The sequence below is a fragment of the Mesoplodon mirus genome (genome assembly GCF_964341445.2).
Source record: "Mesoplodon mirus genome assembly, chromosome: 9".
Lineage (NCBI taxonomy): Eukaryota > Metazoa > Chordata > Mammalia > Artiodactyla > Ziphiidae > Mesoplodon > Mesoplodon mirus.
The window spans coordinates 16,451,838-16,469,135 of record NC_138985.1 but is presented as its reverse complement, the minus strand read 5'-3'; the positions used below and the strand labels follow the sequence as shown (position 1 = coordinate 16,469,135).

The 17,298-nt window shown below is 35.6% G+C and overlaps 1 protein-coding gene across 2 annotated transcripts in view; it reads right to left on the bottom strand.

Moving 5' to 3' along the window:
- The window catches only part of MAGI2 (membrane associated guanylate kinase, WW and PDZ domain containing 2), a gene marked incomplete at its 3' end in the record, with an annotated part of 1,305,599 nt that overhangs the window by 932,849 nt on the left and 355,452 nt on the right, over positions 1 to 17,298 (bottom strand). The window lies entirely within an intron of this gene.

The window sequence follows — 17,298 nt, the reverse complement described above, 5'->3', positions numbered from 1 at the left end:
TTAATGCCTTACTACCTTTATAAAATGAATCAAAATAATGTATCTGCCATATAAAATATGTGCAGATGTTTTTAACTACAGACAATGTTTGAAAGACTAGGTATTTTTAAATTTTATTATTATTATTATTATTATAGAAGCAATAATTTTGAGTACATTTCTCATTATAATCTAATGAAAAACAAACTGGGCTACAGGTAAGAAAATCAATACTGTGAATTTATCAAAGATTATTTTCATATTTAAAGGTAATTATGTTAAATTATGAAGATTTATCTAAGGCCCTTCATATTCTTATACTTGGAAGAATGAATTATAAATCAAAATACTTATAAAAATATAAATAAGAATTTCTAAAATGCTGATCTTTTCAAACATATTAGGGTAATTGAGCCAAGACAAAGAATTAAAGATAGAGGAAATAGGATGTCTGTAATAGTTACAAAAATCATATTCTCTTCAAATCCTTTTGAATCTCAAAATTATAATTCATTATCAATTTATTTGCACCACCATGACCACATAAAATAGCCTTATGTGGGCGTGCATATAAGCAACACAAACACCTTTTACACAAATAGTAAATATATTTGAAAACTATATATTGCTACATTTCTGAAGTTCCCATATTCATTGTTTCAGTTGCCTCTAATCTGCTGGCACAGCCTGAGCAAGATACCATATAAAATAGTATTTTTTCCTTAAATCTAGAGTTTTAATAAGAATTCTCCAAGAATGAACAAAACAAAAACAGTTTTTTTTTTTGTTGTCGTTTTTGGTTTTGTTTTGTTTTTACATATAATCTGTGTGTGTTTTTTTTAACATCTTTATTGGAGTATAATTGCTTTACAGTGGTGTGTTAGTTTCTACTTTATAACAAAGTGAATCAGTTATACATATACATATGTTCCCATATCTCTTCCCTCTTGCATCTCCCTCCTTCCCACCCTCCCTATCACACCCCTTTAGGTGGTCACAAAGCACCGAGGTGATCTCCCTGTGCTATGCGGCTGCTTTCCACTAGCTATCTATTTTACATTTGTTAGTGTGTATATGTCAATGCCACTCTCTCACTTCGTCCCAGCTTACCCTTCTCACTCCCTGTGTCCTCAAGTCCATTCTCTAGTAGGTCTGTATCTTTATTCCTGTCCTGCCCCTAGGTTCTTCATGACATTTTTTTTTTTAATTCCATATATATGTGTTAGCATATGGTATTTGTCTTTCTCTTTCTGACTTACTTCACTCTGTATGACAGACTCTAGGTCTATCCACCTTATTACAAATAGCTCAATTTTGTTTCTTTTTATGGCTGAGTACAGTATTTTTAACTGAACTATCAAAATTCTTACTCTCCAAAGTTTCTCATATATTTTAGTCTATAGTATCAATTTACTTTTCCATCCAATATAATATGATAGCGGAAAACAAATGATAGGAGCTTGCACATGTTATTTTCCAAATTCAAAATCATTTTTTCAAAAAAGTGGAACACTCAGAAATGAAAGTCACTTGAAACCACCATCGCATATATCAACAACTACCTATTGTTTACAGCTCCATATGCCCTGTATTTCCATGGGTCTTAGACTTACTGACATCACACTGAATTAGTTAAAAATTAGAAATCCTGAAATTCTGAAGTTTTGTTTTCCTCCCTTGGTCTTTCCCAGTCAGAAAACATGTCTACCCTTGCTAATTCAATACAGCTGCAGAGCAATCACCATTCCTGACTGTTCTCAGCTGTCGTTTCTGCCGAGTTCTGAGTCTACAGATCCTTCATCACCTGTACTCCACCTCTCTTCTCTTTTTCTTTCTATCTAATATGTGGGACATGCCAAGGGATGAGATGTTTTCTGGCAGCCCAAGAAAATGATAACTATAGAACAACATATGTAGTCTGTCCACTAAAGTAAGCTAGAATCACTCACCTAATATAACATTGATAAGCCCACATTTTGTAGTTCAAGGTGATTCTTGCCCCTGAAAATACATTATCAATTTAAACCATTTCTTCTACTACAAAAATACCACATTAGCCCTCTCAAAAGTTTATTTACCTAAGAAAACAACAACAACAAAAAATGACTGTCTATTCATTCAATGACTGGATATATCTTTTTTTGCCATGGAACAACCCGCTGAAGCTTCTGAGAATTAATATAAACTTTCTTTCGTTAACTAAAATGAATTGCCACATTTGTTTCAGAAGGTCTTTCTTGGCCTCATATTTCACAAATACTTTATCATCCTTCACAATTTATTGGAGCATTTTTCATGTAAGGCAATTTTATTTACCCACTACCTTATTATGGAAAATTCTGCTGGTTGCCTATCCAATATTCTTTCCTCTATTTTTTTAATTTAGAACCTTGATTTAGTTTCAGGCCCAAACATTCTCAGACCCAGGACATGGATCACGGTTGTCTGAAACTGTCATACAATCTAGTTCCCTACCTCCCTAGCTGCCCTTGCAGCTTCCAGCAGCTATGTCCTGGCCATTGAGACATAACACAGAAGGAGGGTTTTCTTATTCATTGAACTAGAGTTTATATCTGATATCAAGACCCTTCTCTTCCAGTCAATCTTGGCTAGACTGGGTATTCCTCTTTGGGACTTCCATGGCCCCTTTGCTCTCTAGGAGACTTGATATTCTGACCACAAAGGGAGATGGACAAGGGAAAAATCCAACATGCTAAGGATATTGTAGTAAAGTTAGAAACAGACTGGGTTCTGGATGGCTTCACTGAGCAGTTAAAATAATATTGGCAACTACATACCTTAGGATATCTTGTTATAAGAGAAAAAGGAAATACTCATTTTCTAAAACTATTATGGTTTCTGTTTGCAACTATACATGACCCCAATCAACATATTATATGTATAGAAATGTTTTGCATACATATGTATACATATTTTATGTATATATAAATACATACTTTTAAAGGCATATTTTTCCTTAATTAGAAATTTCACTTGAAGAAGGATTAAGCAATGGATAGTGGGCAATGCCTGAGCTGAAAAATAGAGCCTGGGTCTTAAGACTACCTGATTTCAGGTATATAAGTTAACATCTTAAAGCAAGCTAAAAAATAAAGAATGCCACATATTGAGTGTCCAGTAAATGTTATATATAATTAAAATAAAAAAATTAATCTTCTATCTTATTTGCCATAGTTATAATTTTTGGTTTTATCATTATTGTTTGTAGAGTTTCTGTTTTGTCATTTGTTAGTAATATCTAGATTTGGTAGCTTAGAAAATACCTACATCAATCATTCTGTCAAGCATAGCACTGCCAAGTTCATCATTGCATTGCATGCCTTAGCCATTGTATCCTTCAAAAAAATTCAGTGGTTCTTGCTTACTATTATATTTTAAAAATTATTGAGTTATTTTACTTAACTGTGAAAAAAATTATTTTCTTTATTTTACAAAATAAAATAGTAGATTAAAATATATAATACCTTCTCAAATTACACATTTGCCAAAAAGAGATCTGGGAAAAATATAAAGTCCATGATTCTGCTTCTAAATAACATGTACCTAATTTTCATAATCTACAGTCTGAAGACCATACTTCTTAGTCCAAAGTAGTCAACTATTTTCTCAACATGACCCCAAACAAGCTTTTCAATCTGATATCAAAGTATAACCTAAGAAGAACCCTTAGGAGAGAACTTAATCCAAACTCTTCATTTGCAAATGAAGAAAGTGAAGCTCACACAAATTATTTGGCACTGGGCTCAGAGCAAAGATGGGGTGGGGAGTGGGAGAAGAATCAGGGAGCAAATCCAATAGATTATTTGAGGAGAAAACTCTAAATGTTACTACTTGAAAATGGTGTGCATCTCTATAGTTTCTATACTTTTCAGAAATGCTCCCAGTAGAACTGCTTTGTTCCCTCCCCTGCTTGAATGCCCAGAAAGAGGAAGCAAAGGAAGAAGTTACAGCTTGGCTCAGATGGACAGAATCTTCTTGGCATATTCCTTAAGAAAAATTGTTTGTTCTAGTCATGTAGCCAAAGCCAGACAATCTTCCTAACGTTGAGGGACAAATAAACCAGGCTCTATATTGTTTGTGCCAAGAGTCTGATTGCTAATAGCTGGCGAGAGTAGTCCCATCCCTCATTTCTGGGCATAACCATTGGCTCAAATTTTCCCGTCCCTTGAGTCAACTGTTTCTCATATCAATATGCACCTTAAAAACTTGTAAACTGGGGAGAGTAATTCACTGATTGGTATGGTGCTGGGTGTGTATGAAAAAGAAGATGGAGATGAGCAGCAAGCCAAAGTCTGGTTCATTCTGATGTAATTTATTCATCCTGTGCTTTAGCCAAATGAGGCTATTCTAACATTCTACTGACCGTACTTATTCTTCCTTCTCTATACCTCATTTTTTTTTTTTCCATTGCACTCCATAAAATTCTGAAGTGGGCATTTGATTTTTGTTTGTTTGTTTGTGCTTTATTTTTTTCACCCATATTTATGCTTTATCTTATGATACCTTCTTTTGGTAACAGTACCCTGATTTCCCTTTTCAAGTCACTGTATCTCTCTCATTCTGTATAAATGTAGTCAGGCTTTTAGTCAGTTTTCCCTGTTCTCTCTTATCCAATTAAAGTTTCTTTTCCAGGAGTTGTCTTTATAAGTGGAGTTACCCAAGGATGTGCATGCATCCTGAAAGTAGCACCCTGAAAAATCTACCCATCACTTTTGTTTCCTGGACATACAGAATTGCCCCTTTCCATGTTTTTCTAGCCAATTTCTTCAACTTCCCCTTTGTTGTTTTCAACTAAAAAACATCACAGATAAGAAAGCCCTCCCTTTGATACTACCAGTGGAATTCATATCCGTCCTTCAACTTAAAATTATCCTCCCCTTGGCCTTCCTTGTGATCTTTTGGCCAGAAGTCTTCTCCCTCCTCTGAACTTCCATGTCCTGGTTACCCTTCTTAAATACCTGTACATTCTAACAGGCCATATAGTAACTAGTGGATCTAATTTAAGTTATGTATTAAACTGTAAGCTCTCCAGGACAGGGAATTTCCTAATCATTTTATATCTTCTCCCCTCTCCTCACTTCAATCTCTAAAGCAGTGCTTTCTTAATATAAGCGGCCCTGAAATGTTTGCTGAATAAATAAATCACAAATGCTATAGTGGACAGAATGCTAGATTACAGATTTGGAAACTGAGTTTTTTTTTTTTTTTTTTTTTTTAACAGGCTCCGGACACGCAGGCTCAGCGGCCATGGCTCACGGGTCCAGCCACTCCGCGGCATGTGGGATCTTCCCGGACCGGGGCACAAACCCATGTCCCTTGCATTGGCAGGCCGACTCTCAACCACTGTGCCATCAGGGAAGCCCAGAAACTGCATTTTAATTACCACTCCAACACATTCATTGAGTGGTCTTGCACAAATCATTTAATCTTTTCTGGGTCTCATTTTTCTTACCTGTAAAAGGTGGTTCCATTTGTGTTGCTATAACAGAATACCATTAGACTGGGTGCCTTAAACAACAAATATCTATTTCTTACAGTTCAGACACCTGAGAAGTCCAAGATCAAACAGCTGGTAGATTGGGTGCCTGATGAGGGTACACTTCCTGGTCTGCAGATGGCCATCTTCTCCTTGTATCCCCTACGGCTGAGAGAGAAATCATCTCTCTAGTGTTTCTTCTTATAAGGGTACATAGCCCATTCATGAGAGTTCCACCCTTATGACCTAACTACTTCCCAAAGGCCCAATTTCCTAAGACTTTCACAATGGGGGAGTTAGGACAAAAACATTCAACCATAACAATATTTGTAGAACCAAATAAGGTCTCTGCTAGATCTAAATTCTATATTTCCATATAAACTATTTACTAAATATTTCTTACAGTTTGGAGTTTTTTGGTAATCAGACAACCAAATTATTTTATCGTTAGTTATAATTACAGATCACAAGTTAGTTATAGCCCATAGGAAATAAAGGCATGGAAAACACTAATTTAAAAAGCTATCTGAACCCCAATGTTCACAGGAGATTATTTACAATTGCCAAGATATGGAAGCAACCTAAGTATCCACCAGCAGACGAATGGATAAAGAAGATGTGTGTGTGTGTGTGTGTGTGTGTGTACATACATTATATATGTATAAAATGTATGTATAAAATGTAATGCTACTCAGCCATTAAAAAAAATGAAATTTTGCCATTTGCAGCAACATGGATGGACTTGGAGAGCATTATGCTAAGTGAAATAAGTAAGGCAGAGAAAGACCAATACTGTATGATGTCACTTATATGTGGAATCTAAAAAATACAAGAAACTAGTGATTATAACAAAAAAAAGCAGACTCAAAGATATAGAGAACAAACTAATGGTTACCAGTGGGGAGGGGCAATACAGGGGTATGGGATTAAGTGGTACAAACTACTAGATATAAAATAAACTACAAGGATATATTGTACAACATGGGGAATATAGCCAATATTTTATAATAACTATAAATGGAGTATAACATTTAAAAATTGTGAATCACTATATTATATACCTGTAACTTATATAATATGGTACATCAAGTATACTTTAATTAAAAAAAAGAAAAAAAAAGGCTTCCCTGGTGGCGTAGTGGTTGAGAGTCCGTCTGCCGATGCAGGGGACACGGGTTCGTGCCCCGGTCCGGGAAGATCCCACATGCCGCTGAGCAGCTAGGCCCGTGAGCCATGGCCAATGAGCCTGCGCGTCCGGAGCCTATGCTCCACAATGGGAGAGGCCACAGCAGTGAGAGGCCCGTGTATAGAAAAAAAAAAATCTCAAAACCCTCCTTTCACAAGGAGGGTTAGATGGAACACTCCCAACTCCAATACCCTGGTGGGAATTCTTGCTGCTACTGTCAAAGATTCTTTAGTGCAAGGATGGGTTAGGAGTGAGCAGAAGAGTAGCAGACTATTGGGAGATAAATTCTTTATGCTCTTGTACAAACGGTTATGGGACAATGAACATCTTGCTAATATATCTTCTTATAGCTCTCCTCAACCCAAACTCTCTTTTTCTTAGGAGGGCCTCAGTCCTAGTTTATTCTGAAGTCCTGCCTGTCTCAGTTTATACTGCCATCAGCCATTTGGTCTGATTTCACTATAAAATGGGCTGAAATTTCTTTGCCATTTAGAAGCAAATACAAAATCAGTTTGAGATTTCCCTGGCATTAAAAAAATCTGAAACGCCTTTCCCCACAGAATTTGTAAGCCCTAAACCCTTTTATCTATTCCCCACCCCTGGCTCCAATACATAAAAACATATAGATCTTGTAGGAAAGACAAGGGCAGGGGGTAATAGTGAAAAACTGAGTATTACAAAACCTGGAACGTATCTTCAAATTTCAGAAGAAATCTAGGTTCACATAAGTCACTTTAGATATGTCATTCAAGGAACAGGATATGTGTGTGCATGCACACATGGGTGCCTGTGTGTTAGAGGAGTTGAAGTGGGTGGGCAATGAGGAGTAAGAAAATAGCCATTGGGGGCTATTACAGTGATGGTGGAGAAAGGACCAGGGAAGATCTCTTCATCATTCTTATGTTTCTGGGTTGTAACTACTCGCATCTCTGAAAGGCAGGGCCCTGATCTGACTCAGGAGAGAAATGAAAAGCAGAAATTAGGTTCAAGAGACGGAACTCACACTATATGTGTGACTGCAGTGGAAAGGGAAGTGGGGAGGGAAACCTTCATGCATTGGAAGTTGGAAAAGAAAGCTATGCCTGTTGCCAAGTGGCTAAGTGTGCTATGCTCCCAAGTGATTGGAAGGGGAGTATATGAGTCAAGCAGGAAGGAGTCAAGGACCCTGAAAGTGAATTATATTCTAATGGACTTTCACTGAATTATAAAACTCTGGCTATATATACACTTGCCAGATATAGTGCTATAGACTAGTAAACTCAATTATCTAGACCTGAAGGCAATAAATTAAAATTTCCTAAATATTCATTTTTAGATTTCTGTGGCTGTTATCACCTCTAGAAATATAGGGAAGACTGAGCCAAGAACAGGAAAGAAGAAAAAATATACATTTAACCAAAGGCATTCTTAATTGCCTTCTGTCCATAGTACATATAAAATTACATCTAAAATTATATATGATTTTTGAACTGATAAAAGTGTATTTAGACGTTGCCATCTTCAACAACCACAACTCATCCCTTAAAATTGTCTCCAATGAAAGCCTACTAAAAATATCTTTTTGAAGTAAACTTTCATTTTTACTGAACTATTACTATTTGTTCTTAACAAATTTTATGAAAATGTTTTGTGACTATTTACCTAGGAATACATTTTGAAATCAAGAAAAAAATAGATGCTACAAACTTCATTAGAAATGAATTTTTACTTCAGTTAGGGGAAGGATGATAGCAGAGAGGAGAATAAGAATAAATCTGAAAAGGGATAAGAAACACACACACACACACACACACACACACACACGGTGCATGATATCACATTTTGGGACGGTGTTCAAGTGGTAATTGTGTTGAAGGGAGCTGAAGATTAACTACTTCCTATGGGCAGGCCCAAGAAATAAAAAAGATTTTTATTCTGCCCAATGTCTAACTTTATCACAGAGCATTACTATTATATTATGAAAATTGGTGGACAGGAGGAACAAATTTTGCTAATCTCCATTTATGACAAACTTCATTTTCCTGCCTAATACAATTTTTATTCTTTAAAGCCTAGCACAGTGACTTATAATTGCTTGGAATTCAATAAATATTACATTCCTAATCAATTGATGACAAACAATTTTCCCAATAATGATAGATATTTCAAATACATGAATGCACCAATAGTCAGTGTGATTTAATAAAAGTTCAGAAATATTCCCTGTCATAAAAGAGGGTTCTGCCATTCCTATATATTTCTTTTTTACACTGATACTATGAGCTCTTTGCTAGTTCATGAAAGTGTTTTTTTTTTTTTTTTTTTTTTTTTTTTTCAGTACGCGGGCCTCTCACTGTTGTGGCCTCTCCCGTTGCGGAGCACAGGCTCCGGACGCGCAGGCTCAGCGGCCATGGCTCACGGGCCCAGCCGCTCCGTGGCATGTGGGATCTTCCCAGACCCAGGCACGAACCCGTGTCCCCTGCATCAGCAGGCAGACTCTCAACCACTGCGCCACCAGGGAAGCCCTGAAAGTGGTTTTTATATCATTAACCCTGTAGTGTAAAAATCTCATTTGAATGAAATTTTACTTTCTTTTCTCAAATAATCACCTTCATACTCCAACAGAGATAATTTTGTTCTCAAAAGTATGTATAAGAAAACATAAATAGGACTTCCCTGGTGGCACAGTGGTTAAGAATCTGCCTGCCAATGCAGGGGACACAGGTTTTATCCCTGGTTGGGGAAGATCCCACATGCCACAGAGCAACTAAGCCCATGTACTGCAACTACTGAGGCTGTGCTCTAGAGGCTGCAAGCCGCAACTACTGAGCCCACATGCTACAACTATTGAAGCCTGCGTGCCTAGAGCCCATGCTCTGCAACAAGAGAAGCCACCGCAATGAGAAGCCTGTGCACCACAATGAAGAGTAGACCCCACTTGCTGCAACTAGAGAAAGCCCGTACACAGCAATGAGGACCCAATACAGCCAAAAATAAATAAATAAATTTATATATAAAAAAGAAAACATAAATATTATATTTTTAAATAGTCTGTTTATTTTATGTTTTTGGAAGTATATGTCCAAAAATTCTTAATATTTTCTGGGGTAGCATCACCATTGATTGCCCCAGTCATGTGTTTTTATTATATACTACTTAAAATCATTTTATAGCAAAGAAAAATAATGTTTTTTAAGTCTCCCTTCTGTGTAATAATTTTTACAAAATAGTATAATGATTTCGAATTTCTGACAATACTTTTAAAGGTAATATCTAATTGCTGACTCTTGGAAAATCTGGAGAAATGCCTGAAATTTCATTACTCTAAAATAAACTACCAACAGACCTGGGAATCATCTTGTTTTAATAAAATCTACATAGCAATTATTAATTTTTTTAAATTTTATTTATTTTTGGCTGCTTTGGGTCTTCATTGCTGCACACGGGTTTTCTCTGGTTGCAGTGAGTGGGGGCTACTCTTTGTTGCGCTGTGCAGGCTTCTCATTATGGTGGCTTCTCTTGTTGTGGAACACAGGCTCTAGCCACGCGGGTTTCAGTAGTTGTGGCTCACGGGCTTAGCTGCTCCATGGCATGTGGGATCTTCCCCGACCAGGGATCGAACCTGTGTCCCCTGCACTGGCAGGTGGATTCTTAACAACTGCGCCACCAGGGAAGTCCCACCAATTATTAATTTTGTTAAGTAATAATAAAAATATTTGAAATAATAAGGAATGCAGCTGATTTCAGGGATGATTTACTAAACATGGGGTTTATATTTGATAGAAAATACCATTTTAAATAAAGACTCTCTCCAATGTGCAGTCTTCATTAATTTTGTAGATATCATTATACTTGACTACTTGAAATATTTATTTTCTTTTGATTCTAGCTTCAAGCCAGGGAATTCTGTTTTATAGTGAGAGAGGATATCATTTGAAAACTGATTTTTAATTCAAATTCTTCAGTGTAAGATACAAAATGTGAGGTCTAGAGTAGTAAAATTAGGTTATTTAAAGTTTCGTTCACTCAACGTTAATTAACTACAATAATACTATTAACCTTTGTGTGTAGAATATTATTTATTTCAAAGATTTTTAATATTTATTACTGTATTTGTCCAACATGAGAATGGTAAATAGTAAATGTGGTAGTGTTTTAATTTACAAATGATTAAATCAGTTCAGAGGTTAATTGGCTTGGCCAAACTCACACAACAGAGCTGCAAGGTTTACTCAGATCTACTGATTTTGTGCCGAGCAATTTCTCTGCCATGCTAGAAATAAGCAACTAAAAGGGAGGAGAGGGCTGGGCACATATGAAAGCATATCTCCAAAGGAGATGTATCAGAGTTACCTGGTTATTTTGCACATGAAACATGAGGCAGCCTATCAAACACCTCAGAGGATGAGCCACTCCTGCTGAGAGGAGTGTTTCACATCCTCCATGGTACTGGACCCAAAGAAAGCCTTGAAGCCTTGCTTCAGGTTCAGGCTCTCGCACGCAAAATGCTGAGCTTAATTCCTGAGAAAACTAAACATGAGTAGACAGGAGTTGGTGACTGAAATGCATTGGTTTTGGCCAAGGAAGAATAAAAGATTTCACCGAGATTCCCAGCTGAGTGACTGAGAAATCGTTGACAACACTGGCAGAGATTGGACTGTTGGAACAAGAAGGCCTTTTGTATTGTTTTTAAGGATGTGGCAACCTGACTACCTGTAATCAGTTACATGATGGATGGATGAACAAGAAAAGAAGATAACAGGAGAAAGAATTTACTGTATCAATGTGAGTGGTATTATCATGGCATATCCCTCTCAAACAATTGATCTTACATTCCTCTTAAAATCAAGGGATAATGAGGAAATTAGAACAGAAATCCCAGAATTCTCCTTGGGCATAGAGTTCTCCAAAATCTATTTTAGGATAATGATTTTTAATTTATATCACTTAGATTATTTATATACAACACTGAAGGATAATTTGGATACAGATATTATAGTCATAAGTCCATGATAAAATTGCAAAAGCCTGGAATACTGATATAAAACTTGTCACTTATTACCTTCACAAGTGGCTCTCAGAAACCGAATGGCAATTAATCACTACCATTCTTTCTGAACAACTATCATCTTATCAGCCTGTTAAGAGATACAAATAGCTATCATGTTCTTCATGAGAATGACACAAATCACCAAGAAGCTGCAACAAACCTATCCTTCACCCTAAATATGTTTAGAATTACCTTCTCTTTGCCTGTTTCACTTTGTTAACACTTCTGCTCACATATTACTCTTCACCCTATTTAAACTTGCTCATCTCCCACCTTATCTCCATCATTTACTATTGTCCTACTCCAGCTGTTTACACAACAGTTACCACTATGTAAAATTATATGACATATTTTCTTGTTTAATTCTTTATTATCTAAGTTGTTCCTTAGAATATAAGTTCCAAAAGAGAGCCGAGTGTAACACTTAGTAAGTATTCAACTGGTATTTGCTCAATGAAAAATAAAATGGATGCAAATAAAAAGTATTTTTAGAGAGACTATAAATCAGTAATAGCACAACACCATAGTAAGATCCCATTATGTCTCAAAAATGCCTAATTTTTCTACATTAAATGTTTAACAGGCTCTGTGATTTATTTATATTAAGAGCTCAATTAACATCCACAACCATGAAGGGCAATTAGCAAGTTTTATAAATTATGCCAACTCTTTATATTTCAGCCACAATGGTTAATTAGTGGCATCTTGAGGTCGTTTTATATCTTAATTAAAGATGGCTATATAAAAAATGTTCACTAAATTTGGCCTCCTGATATAAAATGCATATTTAGTTTATTCTATTAATAATAAAAATATCCCATAACCAAAGCATATTGTTTGTAAGAAAAAGTTTCTTTGAAGTTAAAGTATATGATTTGTGAGTATATTTTTTTATTTCCTGCTGTAAAAATTGATTTAGATCTGTCATACAAAATTTCATCTTTAACAATCATCATATGGAAAAAATCATCAAACATAAAATGAAAATGATCCTTCCTATCTTCAAGATATTCACACAAGGTATGAAACTGTACAAAGCGTTAACTGTGCAGCACACTATCATGTTACAAGAATGTATCAGAAAACAATGGCACCAATTCTAATGCATCATTTTAGCCCTCAGATGAAGTTTTAAAGTAAAGTTTCATTTTAAGTAAAAATGAGACATTTTGACCCAGTGAATCATAATGAGGAAAAATGGATGCCAAATGCAATTATTTTTAGTGTGTAATTTGTCATGCTTTAACAGTATTTGCTAAACAAATATTCTCTACCATTTCCTTGATTTTTTTCTTAACATCTTTATTGGAGTATAATTGTTTTACAATGGTGTGTTAGTTTCTGCTTTATAACAAAGTGAATCAGTTATACATATACATATGTCCCCATATCTCTTCCCTCTTGCGTCTCCCTCCCTCCCACCCTCCCTATCCCACCCCTCTAGGTGGTCACAAAGCACGGAGGTGTTCTCCCTGTGCTATGTGGCTGCTTCCCACTAGCTATTTATATTACGTTTGGTAGTGTATATATGTCCATGCCACTCTCTCACTTTGTTCCTTTGATTTTAATCAACATAAGACTGCAGGGCACATTACCCATTCTGAAAGTGTAACATCAAATTTAGGATTAAATTTATTTCTTAGCCATCAATTTAGTATCAAGTGCTAAATTTTAAAAACATATAAAAATCTTGAAGTAGAAACAGTCCATCTGTGGCTTTTAGAGGATCTATTATTAAAATTAAGCCTGCAGCAAAGAACATTAGTCAAATGAAAGAGTTTCTAAAAAAAACATTTAACACTCAAAGTAGTAAGCATATGGTCAAGAGTGTTGGAATTTCATCAGTTGGTCATTTATTATTAAAAGTAGCTGGCCAAAAAAAGTAACTTTTAACTTTCTAAAGTCTTTAAAACATTTCCATAGTTCTAAAGAACTTTTAGGTAGAACAGCCTACAGCTTGTTTACTGTGACAAATTATTTTCCAGTGATGAGGAATGACTGGAATAAAAGACAGAAATGCATTGATAAGTACATGGGTTCTGAAAAAACAAAAGGTTTTATCAAAAATTCTAGAAGCCAGGAGATTTCTGAACCAGAAGTCCAGGTTTAGAATATCTGGTTGAAGGATGTTCTTTAATCTGCTCCATCTACAGAACTCCTGTTTCTTCCCTGGTCTTTGTTTCTGTACTATTGAAAGAATCTTGGATAAAGAAATTTTCCATTTATCATCCACACTGGAAATGTTCAGAAGGTGATGGGCTATAAGCAAATGTGCTTCAAAATGTAACTTTATTTAATCCAAGGAAGGTACATAGTCTTATTTCCTAAAGACTTTATACTATTTGATCACCTGTGTGAAGTCTTTCTTTAAACTCAACTCAAATAGTCCTCTTGGTTCTAACTTTTTGTTTGTTTGCTTTCATAATATTTATTGCCATTTTTGTTAAAAATATTTTGGAATAAACATTGGTGTGTGTGTGTGTGTGTGTGTGTAAGATGTGCAAGTAAACTTTAATCTACACCTTAGGGACAGTTAACATTAAAGTGCCTCAATCAAGACTCAACAATTCAGAGGAGATTACTTAGGGACTTCAAATATTATTTTCAAATCTACATTTGAGTATTATTAATTATCATAAAGAATGTTATAATGAATTGCCATTGGCAAAATAGTGTTCAGGATAACAGTTGGTTAGAAAAATTGTAGGGGTTTCATTGTTTTTGCGTGAACAGCATGATAATTTGGCACAATAGCTTAAACACACTGGAACAGGGCTCTGGATCTTCTAGATCAGTTCTACATAATATTTAGTCCAGTGATGGTGGATTAACTGTTTGATATAGTTCAGAATCTGAGAGTATGAAACATTTATAGCAATTTTTGTGCATAATTCTATGTCTTTGAGTTTTAAATCTAATAAAATAGAACCACACCAACAAAAACCACTAGGGATTTAAATTAAAAAAATTTTTCTATTAATTTATTTTTACTGTATTTTACAGAAGTATTGATCTGCAAGAGATTAGGAAATAAATGATACATTTAAACACACTAACCTAGTTCCTTGCTAGTCCTATGTCCATGTGCCCAGCCTAAATACAGACTGTTGGTCTTGGCATCTAATACTAATGAATCCTCTGAGGTGCGAATCTTTTATGCATGCAGCTGTCACAGCACCTGGAGATTGAGGATGTTGTGCAACTAACTGTTCTGTTTCTTTCTTTTTTCCTGCTTTAAAATAAATATTGGTATGTTTGCTCAAAGTTGACCTTTCAAATGTAACGTAATAACCTTTCAAATTACTTTTCAATGTAATAACCCACCTGGTATCCAGGTTGTGGTTGAGGAAACATACAGCCTGCACCTTCCTCCATACAAAGTTCAATATTTACCAAAAAATTCTCCAAGTGGCTAAAATGTCAAATTAGTCAAGTCATTTTGTCATTTCTTTTCCTACTACAATCAGCCTTTTTCCCCAGATTTCCTATTTTGAAACCCATGTAATTTGTATTTCCTATTTTTTTCAAATGCTCAGAGGTACAGACTCATTATTAGGAAGGTGAACATAACCATGCACAATTTTTGTGGCAGTGCAGAACCATAAGTGAAATTATAAAACATACACAAGAAAATTTCTCCAGGGAGTTATAACTAAATCTTCACTCCCAGCTGCCTTACTTGTCAATTAGCTACAGCATGGCCAAAATGGCAGCAGGCAAATGTGAACAATTCAATACTGACCATAAGCACATAATAAAAAGCCACTCACCCTGGGACTTGGTCATGCTGAACGTCTGCTTTGCTAGTACTTTCAAATACCAAGGATAGTAATATAGCAGTAACAACTGTCAGCTTTCCTAGATTTAACTGCTACCTAATCTTGTATTTACTTCAAGAAAGATGAATTTCCTAATAAGGAATTAGGGCTCTCATTAGCAGTCTAGAGCAGACTGGCAATTTGTCTGATATCCTAAATGTAAACCTTAATGATTACCACTCAGATATTTAAAGTTCTACAATTGTCCCCACTAGGCTTATTACAAGGGAAATAATCACCTCTACAGATGTTTCTCGACACACAATAAAATTAAAGGCATGCAATTATTTTTATAAAGTATTTGTTTTGGAATATCTCCTCTCCAAAAACATGGCCTTTTTGAACACTAGATTCCTAAAAAATAAAAGAAAAAAGGTGATGCTGCCCTAGAGTTTAAGGTGAATTATTGTTGCTCTGCCATAAACCGAGTTTTGTTTTCTGAGACATTTGGAATGAAAGCAATGAAAGTCTATTAACGTTCTAATATGATTCATGCTATATGGTTGTGGAGCTGGCCCTTAAGCTATTTTAAAGTAGGGGTTTATCTACCTGACATTAGTAAAATAGCTGCCTTATGTCACATAAACATCTTTAACATGACAACACTATCATGTTAGTAAATTAAAATATTAAAAAATCTCATGAATCACCTTTTATGTAGTCTTTCTAAAAACAGCTAAAAGCATAATTATGTAAATTCCAAAAGCGAACAGTTTCAACCAAATCATAAAGCACACAGGAATTTGTCTCAAAGGTGGTTAAGATATTGTAAAATATATAAAACAGGACATATATTTGCTCATGAAATCAAGTTTCTAATTATTCTAGTTAATATTTTTTAGATTAAGAAGACCTTCCCTCCAAATAATGTAGAATTTAGGATTCAATCTAGATCTAGTTAATTTCTTTTCTGAACATAAATATATATTTGAAGAAGAATGTGACAGAAATCCAGTTTATAATCTTGTAAATTATATGAGAAAATATACTTTAATTTTGGCTTTAAGAAAATATTTGAATTTAAAACATTGATAGACAGTTTATGCTGTTAAGTCAGTAAATAGAATAGTTTTAAATTATTTCCATAGAAATAAATATGGTGAGAGACCATGATGTTTTGTAATGTATAGATACCTGCAAAGCACTCACAAGAGGAACTACAAATCAGAATATGAATAGCTTCATAAGTGATTCATGATTTCTCAAGTATCAAAAGCTACACTGTAGGGCTTCCCTGGTGGCGCAGTGGTTGAGAGTCCGCCTGCCAATGCAGGGGACGCGGGTTCGTGCCCCGGTCCAGGAGGATTCCACATGCTGCGGAGCGGCTGGGCCCGTGAGCCATGGCCGCTGAGCCTGCGCGTCCGGAGCCTGTGCTCCGCAACGGGAGAGGCCACAACAGTGAGAGGCCCGTGTACCGCAAAAAAAAAAAAAAAAAAAAAAAAAGCGCTACACTGTAAAGTTTGACAAATCAATGTTAGGATGGACTAAATTAAACCTCACCTGTATAAATCTTTAGTTTACAAAGAACTTCCATATGTACTATCCCATTTCATCTCAAAAACATTAAAAGGTAAGCAAAGCAAAGCAGGTATCTTTATCCCTAAACTGAGGAAGCCAATGCTCAAATGGGGCACTTGACGTGAAGAGTTTCACACAGCTGGTATGAAGTGATGTTTAATTCATTGGTCCTTTTGCACAGAACCTCCCCCAATCCCTACCTGTTAGGCAGTGGGCATGTTTCCTATCTGATTGTGAATAAATGATCCTAGGTCATGACCTACTGTTAAAT